This window comes from Nicotiana tabacum, chromosome 20 (genome assembly GCF_000715075.1).
Source record: "Nicotiana tabacum cultivar K326 chromosome 20, ASM71507v2, whole genome shotgun sequence".
NCBI lineage: Eukaryota > Viridiplantae > Streptophyta > Magnoliopsida > Solanales > Solanaceae > Nicotiana > Nicotiana tabacum.
The window spans coordinates 128,182,849-128,199,477 of record NC_134099.1 but is presented as its reverse complement, the minus strand read 5'-3'; the positions used below and the strand labels follow the sequence as shown (position 1 = coordinate 128,199,477).

The 16,629-nt window shown below is 39.6% G+C and overlaps 1 long non-coding RNA gene across 1 annotated transcript; it reads left to right on the top strand.

Moving 5' to 3' along the window:
* The first annotated feature begins 3,785 nt into the window (after positions 1-3,785).
* Positions 3,786-7,698, top strand: LOC107769556 (uncharacterized). The gene is made up of 2 exons (XR_001644432.2): positions 3,786-5,822; positions 7,418-7,698. It is a non-coding gene; the product is annotated as an uncharacterized LOC107769556 (long non-coding RNA).
* The last annotated feature ends 8,931 nt before the right edge of the window (positions 7,699-16,629 follow it).

Below are 16,629 nucleotides of genomic sequence, written 5' to 3'. Positions count from 1 at the left end.
CTTTGGCTTTCATTGGGTGCCACATAATATTTCCACCAAACTTATCCAATTATATTGTTAATCTCTCAAAAATCCATAATTAACCAATTATCCACATAATTAAGAATTATCTCAAATTACTTAAAATACTATTTAATTTTAACACACTTTATTCATCTTACTATCATGGTCATGTGGTACTTTTTATGGTACTAGTTCATAAGTATCGGGTATTTTAGCTTGGGCCGTATTTTATCTCAAAATGTCAAACTTCGACGAAGATTTATTTTCTTTGATTTGCTTACCCTCTCACCTTTACGAATTTACTCATCACTTGTTTGAAATAGCATAATGCTTATAATCTCCAAATAATCTTGTCCTTGAACTGAGGTCAATTATCTTACGACAATTTCACGTATAATACTGCAGAGCGTAACATCGTCGTAATATAATATTGCGGAGCGTAACATCATCGTAATGCAATACTGCAGGGCGTAACATTATCGTAATGCAATACTCATCGTAATATAATACTGCGGGGCGAAATATCGATGTAATACTGCGGGGCGTAACATATACGAGTTTCGACAAAAACTAAATCGGAATAGCTCGATTTATGTTTTTTTGGAAAGTTGAAAAATTGAAGATTTGAGTCCGAAATGAGCAACCCACAACGAGAGAAGGCCTTAGCTAGGATGTGAGACCAACACTCATTACTTTTTGTGAGACGGGTGGGGTCCACTCGAGTTTTTTGGGTCGTTAATGGGGGGGACCGTTGGAACTAATTTTAAAATTGGGGGGGGGGGGGTTGCTTTCTAGTTTGAGCGTGGGGAAGGGAAGGGGACGGGTATTTGAATATGTAAAGCGTGGTTTAGTAAAACGTTTTATATAAAGCGCTTTATCAAATCACGTTTTAGTTAAACGTCTTATCAGCTTCAGGTAAAGCGTGGTTTGAAAAGGCGTTTTATATAAAACGCGATTTTGAAACGCGCTTTGGTAAAGCGCGTTTTATGTAGTTTGGTCACTAAATTTTTTTTCCCACTTATTTCAATATTTTGAGTCAAAAAAACTACAATTGGGTTCCGAACTCGTATTAAATATAGTAGGCTGGACCCTCATTGAATTTGGCAGATGAAAGAACCAGCACATTGCAGTATATTTGGCATGTGAAGAATGATATGCCTTTTCCAAAAGGAGTAATATTACAGTAGATCTTCGAAATATTATGTGGGAAGTTCTGAAAAGGAACGGCCTAAGCTAAGCAAAGAGCCAAAAAGGGTTAATGGCGTTACAGAGTGATCCACGTGAAGCCAACGTGATTCATATGAGCTGGCGAACTATTATTGGCTGTTGAACTGCCCATCTTGTACGGAACGAATTCAAAAATCGTACGGACAATCTATTTTAAACTCTGCCGCAGCCACCAGCCAGGAAAGGAAAAGAGCAAGGGTTTGCCCAATCAAGTAAGCTAACCTTTATTTGACATCCTTTCTAATTTATGTTGTAATTTCCCATGCTTTTTAAATAAAATTTTCTCCGCTGGATAACCATTTGTTAACAATGGAAAATTTCTTATCATCTTAAATTTAAGTAATTGAATGTACACTCACAAAAATCATAAACTTCATACACAATAGAGGGATATGATAGAATTTTTTTTTTTAAATAATGAATAGAATTTCTTCTTCCATCCTATCTTATTCACCAATACTGATCATTGATACTGTAAAAGTCATTTCCTAGAATTTATGCCTAGTATTTTCAAGGGAAAATACATATTCCCTCCATCTCAATTTATGTGAAGATATTTAGCATGGAGTTAAAATTGTAAAAATTATTAGTATAAAATAATCATAAAAATTTGCGCAGTCAAGAACTGGCCTAGACCAGCATCAGCTACAGAGATTCGGAGTTTTTTGGGATTGGCAGGCTACTATCGTCTGTTCGCGAAGGGGTTTTCATCTATCGCAACCCCGATGACCAAGTTGACCCAGAAGGGTGCCTAGTTCAGATGGTCAGATGAGTGTGAGGCGAGCTTTCAGAAGCTCAAGACAGCTCTGACTACTAAATATAAAAAAGTATTTTTTTCTTAGGGCGGACTAAAAGGAAAATAGAACCACATAAATTGAAACGAAAGAAGTATTCAACTAGTTCCTCATTTTCTAAAGAGGTTAATTATGTAAAAAAAAATTATACTATCAAGTCATACTTAAATTTTGGTGCCCTATTCCTCCTTGAACTTGTTTGAACCGAAACAATATCTACTTTGAGATGCCATGTGGCACAAAAAGTGTGATTTACATAATATCGTGTGATGAATAAAAATGTTCAATGATATTTCTTTCTTCCCAATTTATGTTTTCTTTTTCCCATTATAATCAGTTTAAAAAAGAATATATTTATATATTTAGTAATAGTTTAATTTTAATATGCTAATTTTATCTTTAATAATATGATTTATAGCTATACAAATATATTTGACTTATTTTAGACCATAAATTTTAAAAATATTCGGTGCTCAATCAAACACCATCACATAAATTGGGATAGAGAATAATTTTTTACGGCCTTCTTTCAATGAACATTTATGATTTCTAACGTTATTCTTCCCATGAGTGCCCACCGGAGCCACCGTAGATTCATTACAAACACAGAACAGAGGAGAGAGGGGTTCCATTTGACCCAAAATAATGAGGCCTCTCTATGTTTCTTATCCTTTGTTTTCATTCATTTTGTTAAAGTTTTTGCTCTGATTTTATTTGTTTTTCATTTTTTAGTTAATATGCCGTTTAGAACGGTGGAGAAGAGGCGGAGTGTGGCGGCATAAGTAGTGGCTGGAAGGGGTGGAAGATGAGGGACAATGGTGGAAGTGGAACAACGATTCCCTGGTGGTGTTTGAAGTAATGGAAATGGTTTAGTGTGTAAACAATTTCCCGTAAAATAAGGGTGTGTCAAAGAGATTTCGAAATAACTTAGGAGAGCAAAATATATATTAAGCATATTTAGAACGAATAGTTTTTAGAGTATGCGTATTGCGCGTATATCTCGTGTTAATGAGTATAGAATTTTCTTTCAAAATTACATAACCTTTAAATTGAAAATTGTGTTTGAGTTATTATAAAACAAACTTAGAGAAAAATATGTTTTTTAAAATAATGATAATTGTATCCTATTTATCTAATTACTTAATAAAGGAAAAAACACTACCGACTTATTTTCCTAAAAATATACAGTATTATGAGTGTGGTTTTACTTTAGTACTCCATATAGTATAGATAATGTATTTGTTTATTGAAAGATGAAAATTTAGAGTTTGAAAATGAAGATAGAATGACGAGAATGTCAATTAATGAAGAATGACGATAATATCAAAAACTAATTATCATGTGCAATTTTAAAAAGAGGAGCATAAAAAATTATGACACTTAATTAATTGGGATAACTATACCAATTTGACATGCAGAATAAACGAACATCAACTAATTAATAAATATGCGTGACTACTACAACATAATCAAAAGCAGGAGTATAATTTTTTATTTAATTTGTCAAATTGAAAATTTGAAATCTTGATTTCTTTAAAAGATTTTGCCGGCAGAGAAAGGAATAAGATCATACTATATGGAGAAAGAATAAACAAAATAAGAAAAAATTAATTCGAAATTTACTTTAATTAATGGATGTTAGTTGGTATTTTGAATGAGCAAGAGATAAGATGGTATAGATGAGATTTATGCACCTTTAACTAGATGTTTTAGATACTAGATAAATTTATGATAGATAACTCTTTTCTTTAAATGAATGCTACTACGCAACATGACATGAATTTTAATTAGCTAGTGTAGTCAATGTATTTGAGGAATATGGAACTTTTTAACTTTCTCTTCTCTAACGTACCACTCTAACGTTCACCTGCCAACGATCCCTCATCTCCATCGCCGCCCAGTTGCCGGCGAGTCACAGGTAGGTCCCCCCCCCCCTCCTTTCCCGTCCCTTCTCCCTTTCTTTTCTCTCTTTCCCTCTCTTGCTTTTCTTTCTCTTTCCTCCTTTATTTCGTCGCCCTTTCTACTGGTGGAACCGACGCCGGCGGATTTCCGGCGACCACCAGCGACGGCTCTTCCTCCTCTTTTATCTTCCTCTCTTTCCCCTCTCATCTCTCCTTTCTTTCCCCTCTTCTATCTTCCTCTCTTTCCCCTCTCATCTATCATTTCTTTCCCCTACGACTTCTCCCCCTCTTTCTTTCTCCTCCTACCCCCCCCCCCTTTTCTTTTGCCTCCCGTTTAACCTTGCTGCCCACTGAACAGTGGCAGTAGAGGCAGCGGAACCATCTTTTTCTTTTTTTCGTCTCCATTTTCTTAGTCTAGGTCAATCAGAATAGTGCCTAGGGTTCACGGAGGCGGCGATTTCAACAGTTGCACCTAGCGACAGTGGTGGTGTGAGGCGGTAACCAACGTCAAGTCATATTTCCAGGTTTTTTCCATCGGGAGTTGGTACCTCCCGTTTTCTTGTCTCTTTCCTTATGCTAGTTGAATTGTGACTATTTAGTTAGCATTACTTCAAGCATACTATTAGAGCACTTGCAGTTGCTTCTTGTTCTTTCCTAGTTTGGGTCTGTATTAGTGTTTTCCGGAGTTTGTCGTAGGTGTGAGCACGTGATTTTTGCCCTACGAGAACTACTCCCAAAAATTCAAAATAAAATAGTTTTGTGTTGTTTGTGATTTATTTGTATTTTGTCTGTGCATGTTTATTTCTACTTTAATTAAGAAAAATACAAAAATATGTGTTGCATGTGCATTTAGTATTTAATTTTACAATTAGGAATTAATTAAACAATATTTGGATTTGCGAGAATGAAAATCACAAAAATATGTAATTGATATTTTTTTGGCGTTTAATGTCAAATTGTGTGGTTTTATTTTAATTGGTATTTAATTGTGTGTGATGATTGTTATCAGGAATTAATTGGTATTTTTAATTTGGTTTATAGTTAAAGTTAGGATTTTAGTTTTGAAAAATAAATTAAAAAGGGGAAATAAAGGAAAAGAGGAAAAATGAAAAAAAAGGGAAAAGAAATCGACCAGGCCCAAAAACCATCCCAATTCGACACCCCTATACCCGGTCCAGTTGATCTGCCAAACGACCGCCCAAACGGCGTCGTTTCTGTCACTCTCAGTCTGGACCGTTGATCTCAATCCATCAACGGCCAAGATCATCTCTCCCTTACCCGTTCCTATACCCGCCCCGACCCCGTTTGGCTTAAGTGAATTAATCTAGACCGTTGGTTCCCATCATCCAACGGCCCAGATTAATCAACTAATTTTTGATATACCAAACACCCCCCCACTCGTCTCTTCAGAGACCAAAACACACACCACCCCTACCACCGTGCTCTGCCCACCGGAAATCGCCTCACAGCGGTTCCGGTGGTCCAAACAGCCCCAAAATTACACCACAGCCTCGCCACAATGTCCTTTTTCCAAATCCCGAATCAGTTTTCTTCGAATTAGTACCATACGCTTCGAATCTTCAATCGAAGATCAGTCCCAAAACCCTAGTTCGTCCGTTTGACCCCAAAGTTACACCACTGAACCACCTAGCTACCCTCGTCCCAAATCCCACCCCAGTTCTGTCCGAATCTTGTTAAAGCCTTTCGAATTTCAAATCGAAGGAAAACCCTAAAAGAACCAAACTTCAGACTGTGTACGAAGTTAAAAATTTGAGGTTTTAACCGACTTTAGTCGAGTGTTCTCAGTCGAGAACACTCGATTAAGGTCCGTTTTGGCTTCAAAATTTCAAGACGAAGTGTCGACTGAAACGGATTGAGTTTGGTATGAAATTTCGAGGTATTTCTTTTGTTTTCTTTTTCTTTTGTTGTTATTTTATTTTGACTGATTAATTCGTCATTTTTGTCAAGTAGTTCTTCCTCCTCTTTCGGACCTTTTTCTTGGTCCAGTTTTCTTCTATTGATTAACATATGTTATAAATAGTTTCATCGAATAATCCGTTCATGTTTGTAGTTTAGTAGTTCTTGTCAAGTTGTTTAGTGTCGATTGTTTTGTTCTTAGCCTCAGGGCTCCATTCAGTATATCCTCGGTGTTCCTACATTTTGTGTTTAAGGTTAATTTAGAACTATGAGTGTTTGTTGTTATTATTGGTTCGAATTGCTTCTTTTTGTGTGATGTTTGGTTCCCTTTTCTTTGTTGTTCATCATTTTTGCATATGAGTTCAGTTTGTTTGTCGATTCAGTGCGTTTACAGTGATCATTCATTTTGCCTAAGTTTAATTTAGAATTGTGAATATAGTTAGTCATTCCCATGTATCTGTGTCAATCATAGTCTGAAATTTGACCTTGGTAGTTCAATATGATTTTTGTTCGGATTCATTGGTCTTTATTTTTTATGCTATTTGATCTGATCTGAGTTCTAGCTTGAACTACTGATTGAATTTGATGAGTTGAATTTGTTATAGCTGTTGGGGTTGGTACCGATTGAAGGGGAATTGGGATAGGACAATAATTTCAAGGATATCAGGAGGGTAATATGGGGGGTTTAAAAGTTTGGCAAATGGTCTTGCTAGTGGGCTATCAGTAAAGTACTTAATTAACCATTAATCTAATGTGTTAGTGGTGAACAAAACATAATGGTATGTGGAGGCTTAAAAGGAATTGATTAAAATATAGCATGCCCATACCAATTGAATTAAATAATGGCAAGGAACATATAATAGTGGGGAATGCACTTGCTGATTTTAGGGACTAAAATAGGCATTAATGATTAAAATAAAAGCACTAGGGTAATGGGGGTAATTAAAGAATTGAAAAGATAAGATGTTAGTGGATTGAGCACTAATGGTATGCCTATTAAAAGAGTTATGAGTCAGTCATTGACGGAGAGGAGTGTTAGAGAAATAGAGAGAGTTCTTGGGAGTTTCACCAGTCCTGAAGAAATCGGTTGGTGAGAAAACATTTTAAGCCAGTTCTTCTTTAAGCAATCGGAGAAGTTTGAAAACACTTAAAATACTGAAGAGTCAGTCAGTTTCTGAGGGATCAGTTTGGAGAGTTTTAAGCTTGAAAAGAACATAGAGAAATACTAAAAAGTCTCACTGTGTCATTGAAATTCTTTTCCTGCTTCAGTGATTTCATTTTCCTAACTCAAATACATTAGACTGATCTTGAGTGACTTTGAGTCCAGCTGAAATGGTATCTGATTGAACTTTAGCCTATTGAAAGTTTCAAGTGGTTCTGGTCGACTCTTTGAGTTCATTTCGTTTGTTTTGGTACTGCTGTGGGTCAATCTTTTGGTTTCTGTTTGGTTCTTGGGTCATTGAATCATTCCTGGGTTGAAGAATAAATGTGTTGTGGCTTTGTGAAATTCCTAATAGCTGTTGACTGCCCTGCTGAGCTAACTGCTTCTACTTCATGTTGATTTCTGATTTCCAGGTACACAATTTGAACTCACCTTGATGTAACTGCAGATTTGAATGAAATGAAACCATATTTCAAGAGTTATGCTCGTTTGGAATGCATATGGCTGTATTTGATCATCTGTTGAGTAGTATACATATTTAATTCATCTAATTTGTATTATATTAAGGACTGTATAATTAGAACCATTTCTGAATTGTTTAGACCAGCTGATTCATACTGGACCGTATTTGGACTGTGAGTATTTGGTTTTCTCAGACTTGTGTGAATACTCTTAGCTAAGCATTCAGTTATACTTATGTTCAGTAGAGCAATGTCTTAACTAGCTAAGGTTAACTCCAGTGGTCATTTCAGGTTGCTTCATGAAGTTATTCTAGTAAGTAATATAGTTGCAATAAAGTCATTTTAAGAAGCTATTTCAGTAGTAGTTAAGTTTGATTAAAATACTAGCTGAGTGTGCTAGGGAACATAAAGGATGTAAATAGCCAAACTATGTAATCAGGGTGGTAGTTCGTATACTTGAGGTTACCTCATGAGCAGCATACTCAATCCAGTTTTTGTGTTTAATCTTGTCTGGGGTACGAATTTTTAAAAGTGGAAAACTAAAATTTCAGCAAGTGTTTAGTCTTGTTTAAATTGGAGTTGTGGTTCATTTTGTCGAAAAGGGGCTGAGAGCCTATATTTAGGCGGTTTGGGCTTCAACGTGTGAACAAGGTGGCCTAGGTCCTGTTTCACATTACATTCGTTTGGACCTGGGCCCAGGCCTGTGAATGGCCTGCCCTTGTGCTTATTTGGGTCTTAATTCTTTAAAACGGGTTTCTTAAGTCATGTTAATTAATTAGACCCTTTTGCTTTATTTTAGAGAGACAAGTAAAAAAAAATAAAAAAAATTACCATAGCTTTTAGGTTTGCCTTTTTAATGATAAAAATGAGATGAGCCTCGTTAAACAAACAGATAAATTACGGGGCCCTCATTAAATGTATATATAAAAATACTTAGATTTTGGGACGGGCTGTTTAGCGAATCTCATGGTTTTTCCCCAAAGTAATAACGCGTTAGTCTCTTTAGGCGCGTATTTTAATAATGTTACCTTCCTACACTCGGGTGCGCATTTATGTGACTTAAATCTGAATCTCAACGATGTTAAAATATGTCAAAATCCACGGGTGCATTTATGTGACGTGGTTCAAGATTTGTTTTAATGACGTTGCAATTTTCCTTAATAAATAAATAAAAAGCGATTGAAGTTAAAATTTGCACATAGATTCAACATGTATTAAAGCCGAATATGACAGTTGAGCGACCGTGCTAGAACCACAGAACTCGGGAATGCCTAACACCTTCTCCCGGGTTAACAGAATTCCTTATCCGGATTTCTGGTTCGCAGACTATAATACAGAGTCAATTTTTTTCTCGATTCGAGATTCAACCGGTGACTTGGGAACCATAAATCTCCCAAGTGGCGACTCTGAATTAAATAAATAAATCTCGTTTCGATTGTCCTTTAATTGGAAAAACTCCCTCTATGCCCCTTTACGGGAGCGCAGGAAAAAAAAAGGTGTGACAGCTCTGGCGACTCTGCTGGGGATAACCCAGAATCTCTGGTTCAGGGTTCAGAATTCGAGCTTTAAATAATTGTTATAATTGGCTTGTTTTATCTGATTTTTTTTACATGTTTGTGCCTAATGTGCTAAGTGATGCTTTTTACCGCTTTGATATTATCTGAACTGCATATAAACTGCTACGAAGCCCTTCTCTTCTCATATTCGGGGATGTGCTCGCTGGTCGAGACTCTCTATTCTGTTAGTGTCATACGTTGAAATAAGAAAGAGGCTCGGACAAGTTACTAAGCCGGATGGCCTTTTGGTTCCCGGTACGTAGCCCCCTCCTCGACTCGAGTTGTCCGCTTGAGTACACAATCTAGAACAAATACCCAGGTTATGAACCTAGAATAACTCAGCTTCATGCCGGATCCCTAGTAGGAACGTTTGTTTGCATCACGTGCATTTGACTTTGGAGGCCAACACAGGGGTTGGGTCTGTCTAGGACAGGTGTACCAAAAATGACAAAAGACCATCCTGATGCATCTTACTTGCTACTTGTGCATTTGTTTGCTTCGGACTTGCATACTGACCGGCTTTTGAATATTTGAGGAAAGAGAGATAGAGGTACGAGGGTTAAAGAGAGTTATTCGCCTGTTTTGAAGAAAAAAACCAATGTCCAAATAGTGTCGAAATTCTGCCGAATTTTTGAGAAAATGAAAAAAAAGAGTTTTGTTTATGAAAAAATAGTTTTATTTGCTAATGAAAAAAGAGTCTTGTTTTCAAAAGAAGTTTGTTTTATCGGCCTGAACTACGCTAGTTTGATTCTCATAGGGTGTGAGATACGTAGGCAACCCCCATCGAGTCCAACTTCACTTTTTGCGAAATTAGCCAAAAGAACAAAAACTTTATTTGAAAATAATTAGGATGATGCTATTCTTGCTAGAAATAGCCGAATGTCCCTAAAAGGGCACCGGAAGGCTATTTTTGCAAGAACAGCCGCCTGTGGTCATTTTTCCAAGGCTTTCCCCGGTTAGCTGACACAGCCTTAATATCTTCGACCTCGAGGTGCTGAAAGGTCGTATTGGCAAAACCGGGTTTTATTTCAAATAGAAAAGTGTCCATGTTATCCTTGAGTCAATTGAATCGTGATTTTTGCTTAACCACCCTAATAAATGTGCAGAATGAGCACAAGTCAGAATTTACACGTAACAATAGTGAACAAGATCCCTTTGGAGTTGCACATGTGGTGGGATGACTTGGGCGAATCAGGGCACGACATAGTCAATCTATATCTGGGAGGCCTCACTGGGTTGTTGAAGATTAATCCTAGAGGGGATATCATAAAGGCCTTGGTCGCATTCTGGGACCCGACTCACAACGTATTTCACTTCTCGGATTTTGAACTTACCCCAACATTGGAAGAAATAGCCGGATACATCGGGAGTCCCAAAGTTCCTCTAAGACACTAGTACCTGATTGCTCCGAGGGCCGTAGCCGTACACAGGTTCCTAGACTCTTTGAAAATAAGCAGGGGGTCCACAACCCAGACTTGGCAGCTGGATTTTGTACTTTGAAGTTTATATACAATAGATATGGTCACATAGGGGGGTTCAACAAGCCAGAGAACAAAATCTGTAGCAAAGGAAACCGCCTTAAGTGGGAAGAACATAGGTGTTTTGCATTCATGGTAGCCTTTTTGGGACTCCTGGTGTTTCCTAGAAAAGACGGGAATATTGACATACGAGTATCTGAGGTTGTCAGCACTTTACTTACTCAGGCCAACAGCACTCTCGCACCCATGATAGTAGCTGAAATCTTCCGCGCTCTCACAGCCTGCAAAGCCGGGGGAAACTTTTTTGAAGGGTGCAATGTGTTGCTGCAGATGTGGATGATTGAACACCTATGTCGTCGTCCTCAATTTATGAGTTATGGGTCGACAGAGAAAACATGCATAGAGGAATTTTCTACGAGGATTGACGAAATCAGCTTACCAGAAGGGGTCACAGAATGGACAGCGCGCCTCCATTCTGTCACTGCAAGCCAAATGGAATGGACATTTGGATGGTTGCTTGTGGACGAAATCATATATATGCCAGCCACTGGACCCCATTTCCTTTTGATGGGACTCAGGAGTATCTAGCCATATGCCCCGTATCGAGTTTTGAGGCAGTTGGGGAGATGCCAGATAGTTCTGAAAGATGAAGACCGTAGTGACCAAACGGTCGAGATCGGACCTAATGGACAATTTCACGAAGCAGCGGTTCGCCAAATTTGGAGCGAGTGTCAATACTTGACGGCGAATACATGTGTACGCGATCGATCCAAAGGTGAAGTTTCGTCGGGGTACCTTGCTTGGTATAGGAGAGAAATCGAGTTTGGGAGGCCCGCCAAAAGACCCCATCTCCAGGAGTTCATTGAGGCGTCACAAGAATCGTGGGCTTGGTTGGCCAAAGAAAACGAGTACAAGGCCACAATAGGAAAGCTGGAAAAGCAAGTCAAAGACCTTCATTTTGATAATGGCTTACAAGCAGCGGCGGATGAGGGTGAAAAGAAAAGGCTAGCTAATGAAAATGAGGCCCTTCGGGCCCAGATTCGAAAAATGAAAATAGCGGCAGAAAGTCCCGCCCGAAGTGCCAAAGATGAAAAACTTATAGATAACCTGAGGTAGAAAGTGGGCGAATATAATTTTGATCTGAAGAAAGCAGAAAGTGAATTAACCGGGGCTCGAAAACAATTGGCCGGAAACTCGACAGAACGAGCATATCGGATTAAGCAGTTGAGAGAAAAGTATGACAATGAGGTTGCAGGACTAAAGAAAAGGGTCATCACCACAAAAAACAAAATGATCAAACAAGCAAAGGACTTCATGGTTGAAAGGGAACATTGTTATACGGCCTTGGCGCAATTAGAAATGGATTTGCAACGACTTCAGGAGAAGAATCATGCGGCCGAGCAAACTTTGGAAGCCAGGGCCCAACAGATGGGGCGTTTGTTACAAGAAAAAGGCATCATAAGAGAGAGAATTAGGAACATCGCTGACTACATCATCATGAAATGCCAGATCTGTAAGAATATGACCTGCACTACCTTCTTCGCAGCAGCGATGACATTTGTTAAGCAGATAATGAATGACTTGGACCGACTTCAAAGGGATCTTGCATATAGGCCCGCAGCGAGACTGAATGATGTCCCGCAGGCACCAGGAGCATTGATGTACTCATAAGTTTCCGTTGATTCTGTATTTTCTTTTCTGTCAGAGTCTGTGAGTCATATTGGGTTTGTATTTTCCTTCTGTTTTGAGTCTGTATTTCTTCAGAGTATGATAGCTTAATTTCGGAGTCTATTTTTCGTCTTTGCATCAGAGTCTGTTGGTCTTTTGAAATTTGTTAATATTGAGTCTTTATAATCAAAGCATCTGTTTTTATAAAAAACTAAAAATCCCAAAAATATTTTATTTACTTGCGCACTTATCTGACAGAACTACGCACGGTCTGATTTATGCGGGGACATGATACGTAAGCAATCTCTATAGGATTCGACCACCACTAAAAGGGAAAAGGAAAAATAAAGAAGGATAGAATAAAGAAAGTTTAAAAGAAGAGGCACAATTGTGAGGGGCCGGAATGACGCACGCAACCAAAGTAAATGCATGATAGAAATAGTTAATTGCCTACGTGCATTGCATCCCAATGTGTAATTGCATATGTGTTAAACTCTAAAAACTAACAAGTTTGTTGATTTCCAGAGAATTCCAGCAGTTAGTTTATTTAGAGGATACTGGCACATTATCATTACCACACCAGGTCAAAGGGACCAATACCAGAAATCATGTCTATCCTGGAGGTCGACACTAGTGTTGAGGTAGAGGAGTTGGACGTTAATAAAATGAAAGAGCAGATGTTCAAGCTGAAGCAACAGATGGCCGAAATGTACCAGGCCTGGTCCCAAGGGCAATCACCACCGTCTTACCTAGCCAACCCGGCTTTTACCCCATTATTAGCTCAGTCTCAAGATCATCCCGCCACCAATCCAGGTTTTCCCATTTATCAACACTACCATGACACTACTTCTCATATGCCGCAAGCTCCACCACCAAAATCGATTCCATGCCCTCCTCCGCCAGTCACCCCTGTCTTTGTGACATCTCCGCCAGCTGCACCCCATAGATCCCTGAGTGAACCCATGTTCCAAGCTCAGGACAACCAGTATTATCCCCCGAAACTCACCTTCAAAGTTCCCGAAACCTACCCCTACGATCCACGTTTTGATCCCCCGAGAGAAGCTGAGAGACCAGCCAAAAATCCCGAACATGAGGAGATGTTCAGAAAAATGAAAAGCATAGAACAATCCTTCAGGGACATGAGAGGGCTAGGAGGTCAGGTAAGCGTGGCTTACAAAGATCTGTGTTTATTCCCAAATGTACAACTAAAATGACCAAATTCGACTTGTACAACGGACACGGTGATCCGGTGGCTCATCTGAGAGGTTTTTGTAGCAAGATGAGGGGAGCAGGCGGAAGAGATGAATTACTGATGGCGTATTTCAGCCAAAGTTTGAGTGGATCGGCGTTAGAATGGTACACCAGACAAGATCATAGCAGGTGGTACACATGGGACGATTTGGCCCAAGCATTCGCTTGTCACTTTCAATATAATCTTGAGATCATTCCAGACCGACTGTCCCTGACCAAACTGGAAAAGAAGCACAGTGAAAGCTTTAGAGAATATGGTTTCTGGTGGAAAGAGCAAGCAGCAAGGGTAGATCCCCCAATGAAAGAGAGCGAGATGGTTGATTACTTTTTGCAGGCTTTGGAGCCGACCTACTTTGGTCATCTGGTGTCCGCAATTGGCAAATCTTTTAATGAGGTTGTAAAAATGGGAGGCATGGTCGAGGAGGGCTTAAGTCCAACAAAATCATGAGCTATTCAGCAATCAAGGCAACCACTCAGGCCATTCAAAGTGGCACTAGGGGTGTACTTGGGAAGAAGAAGAAAGAAGATGTCACGACTGTTGAGTCCGGAGCCTGGTTCGGATCTAGAGGCCCGTCACCCTACTGTAGCCAATCATGACCCTACCACCAAAATTACCCCCACACTTCATATAGCCCTCCACAACACTACTACCCACCGCCAGATCCCCATTTTTTGGTCCATCATGCACAAGCCTATACCCAAACCTCGACACACGCACAATAGCGTGCGCCGGCTCCACAAAATCCATACCCAGATCCACAAAACACATATCCACCCCAAGGGCCTACAGAAATCCCCTCGGGACAGGTTTCCGACCAAACCAAGCCCTCAAGAATGAGAGGTTTAAGCCCAGAAACACCAAATATCAATCAGAATCCACTGTCAACTCACCATGAGACACACATGATCGAGTTGATACACAAAGAAGGGGAGCCCAGGAAGCCCTCACAGACGGTAATGATGATTTGTTCCAGCGAAACCAGCTCAGAGGAAAAAGTAACCAGTGGGAAATCAGTGGCCCAGTTGAGAGGGGAAGATGATAAGCCAGCTGTGATAGCCGAGAGAGGGTCGTTAAGCATTGTTGCAGTGAAACCAGAGAAAGCTAAAGTGGTAGTGTCAGGGGTTGCAAGTAAACTTGTTGTGGTCGTAAAGGGTGCTCGCACAGAGCCTGTTATTATAAAACCAGTAACTCAGCTTCCAGTAATCAACAACAAGGTTGTTCCTTGGAATTATGAATGGGTGACGGTGATTTACAAGGGGAAAGAAGTCAAAGAAGAAGTTTGTGAAGCGCAAGGTTTGACTCGCTCAGGAAGGTGTTTTACTCCCGAGGAATTAAGAAGAGCCAAAGATAATTCAACACCGGTAAAAAAAGTTGTAACTAAAGAAGAGGTAGAGGAATTTATGAGGAAAATGAAAGTGCATGATTATTCTATTGTAGAACAGTTGAGGAAAACGCCTGCTCAGATCTCATTACTCTCGTTGCTAATCCATTCAGATGAGCACCGTCAGTCACTGATGAAAATCCTGAATGAGGCCCATGTTCCCGACAAGATCTCGGTAAACCATCTGGAAAAGATAGCCAACAAGATTTTCGAGGTAAATAGAGTCACTTTTTTCCGATGACGAATTGCCGGTAGAGGGTACTGAGCATAACAAAGCCCTTTACCTGACAGTGAAATGCGAGGACACCGTGGTTACCCGGGTATTGGTTGACAATGGTTCAAGTGCAAATATCTGTCCTCTCTCCACTCTAAGCAAGCTGAAAGTAGAAGAGGAGAGGATCCATAAGAACAGTATCTGTGTGCAGGGATTTGATGGCGGAGGCAAAGACTCAGTCGGGGACATAATATTGGAGCTGACCATAAGTCCAGTAGAATTCACAATGAAATTCCAAGTGCTAGATATAGTTGTTTCCTACAATTTGCTATTAGGGCGACCATGGATTCATGCCGCTAAAGCAGTACCATCAACACTCCATCAGATGGTCAAGTTTGAATGGGACAGACAGGAAATAGTGGTGCACGGCGAAGAAAATTTGTGCGCTCGCAACAACACCATTGTGCCATTCATTGAAGTGGAAGGTGACAAGGAACCATGGGTCTACCAAGTTTCTGACGCAATGTCAGTCGAGAAAGTTCCATAAGGGAAGTGTATCCCGAATTCGAAGATAAACACCGCATCAGTCATGGTAGTGTATGAAATGTTGAAGAATGGTTTTGTACCAGGAAAGGGCTTGGGATCAGCATTGCAAGGCATCATACTGCCCGTGTCTCTTCCTGAAAACTTGGGAACATTTGGTCTAGGATTCAAGCCCACAACTACAGATATAAAAAGATCCAGGAAATTGAAACAAAGGGCATGGGTCCTTCCAAAGCCGGTCCCACATCTTTCCAGATCATTTGTCAAGTCTGGTACGAGGAGTCACTCAGTGACAGCAATTCCCAGTTCTATGATTAATCCTGACAAGGAGTTGATTGAAAGATTTGAGAAGTTGTTCGATAGTGTGAACATGGTGGAAATTGGAGAGGGTTCTAGCAACGCGGAAGTGCAATTTGTCGGGCCAAAAATAAAGCTTAATAATTGGAAGGCTACTCCTCTCCCTACTCGGAAGGATTCTTGGTAGTTCGCTTTGATTTTCCTTTAAGTCTGTACGGATTATTCCAGGGTTGTAATACAGATTTCATTTTTTCCGCCAGTTTGAGTGTGCAAATCTTGTTATCTTTTATCAATCAATGAAATACAATTTCCCTTTCTTCATCATTCCTGATGGTTTTCCTTTTGTTTTGTTTTCTTTTCTATACAGTTCTTTTTATGCTGGTTCTAATGAGATGGCGTGCATAAGGAATCCTTAGCCCAGTCTTAAAAATCAATCTGATTCTGAAATGTTAGTTCAAGAAGTAGATTGTGGTTACGAATCAGAATATGATGATGAGGATGAAGCCTTCGAAGAGATTAGTAAGGAGTTAATTCACTTCAAAGAAAAACCCAAACCCAATTTGAATGACATAGAAGCCGTCAATTTAGGGGACACGGACAATGTCCGAGAGACTAAAATAAGTGTCCACCTCGAGCCAAAAATCCGGGAGGAGTTAATCAAAGCACTCATCGAATACAAAGATGTTTTTGCATGGTCATATGATGACATGCCGGGTTTAAGCACTGATTTGGTAGTCCACAAATTGCCCACTGATCCAACAATCCCTCCCGTCAA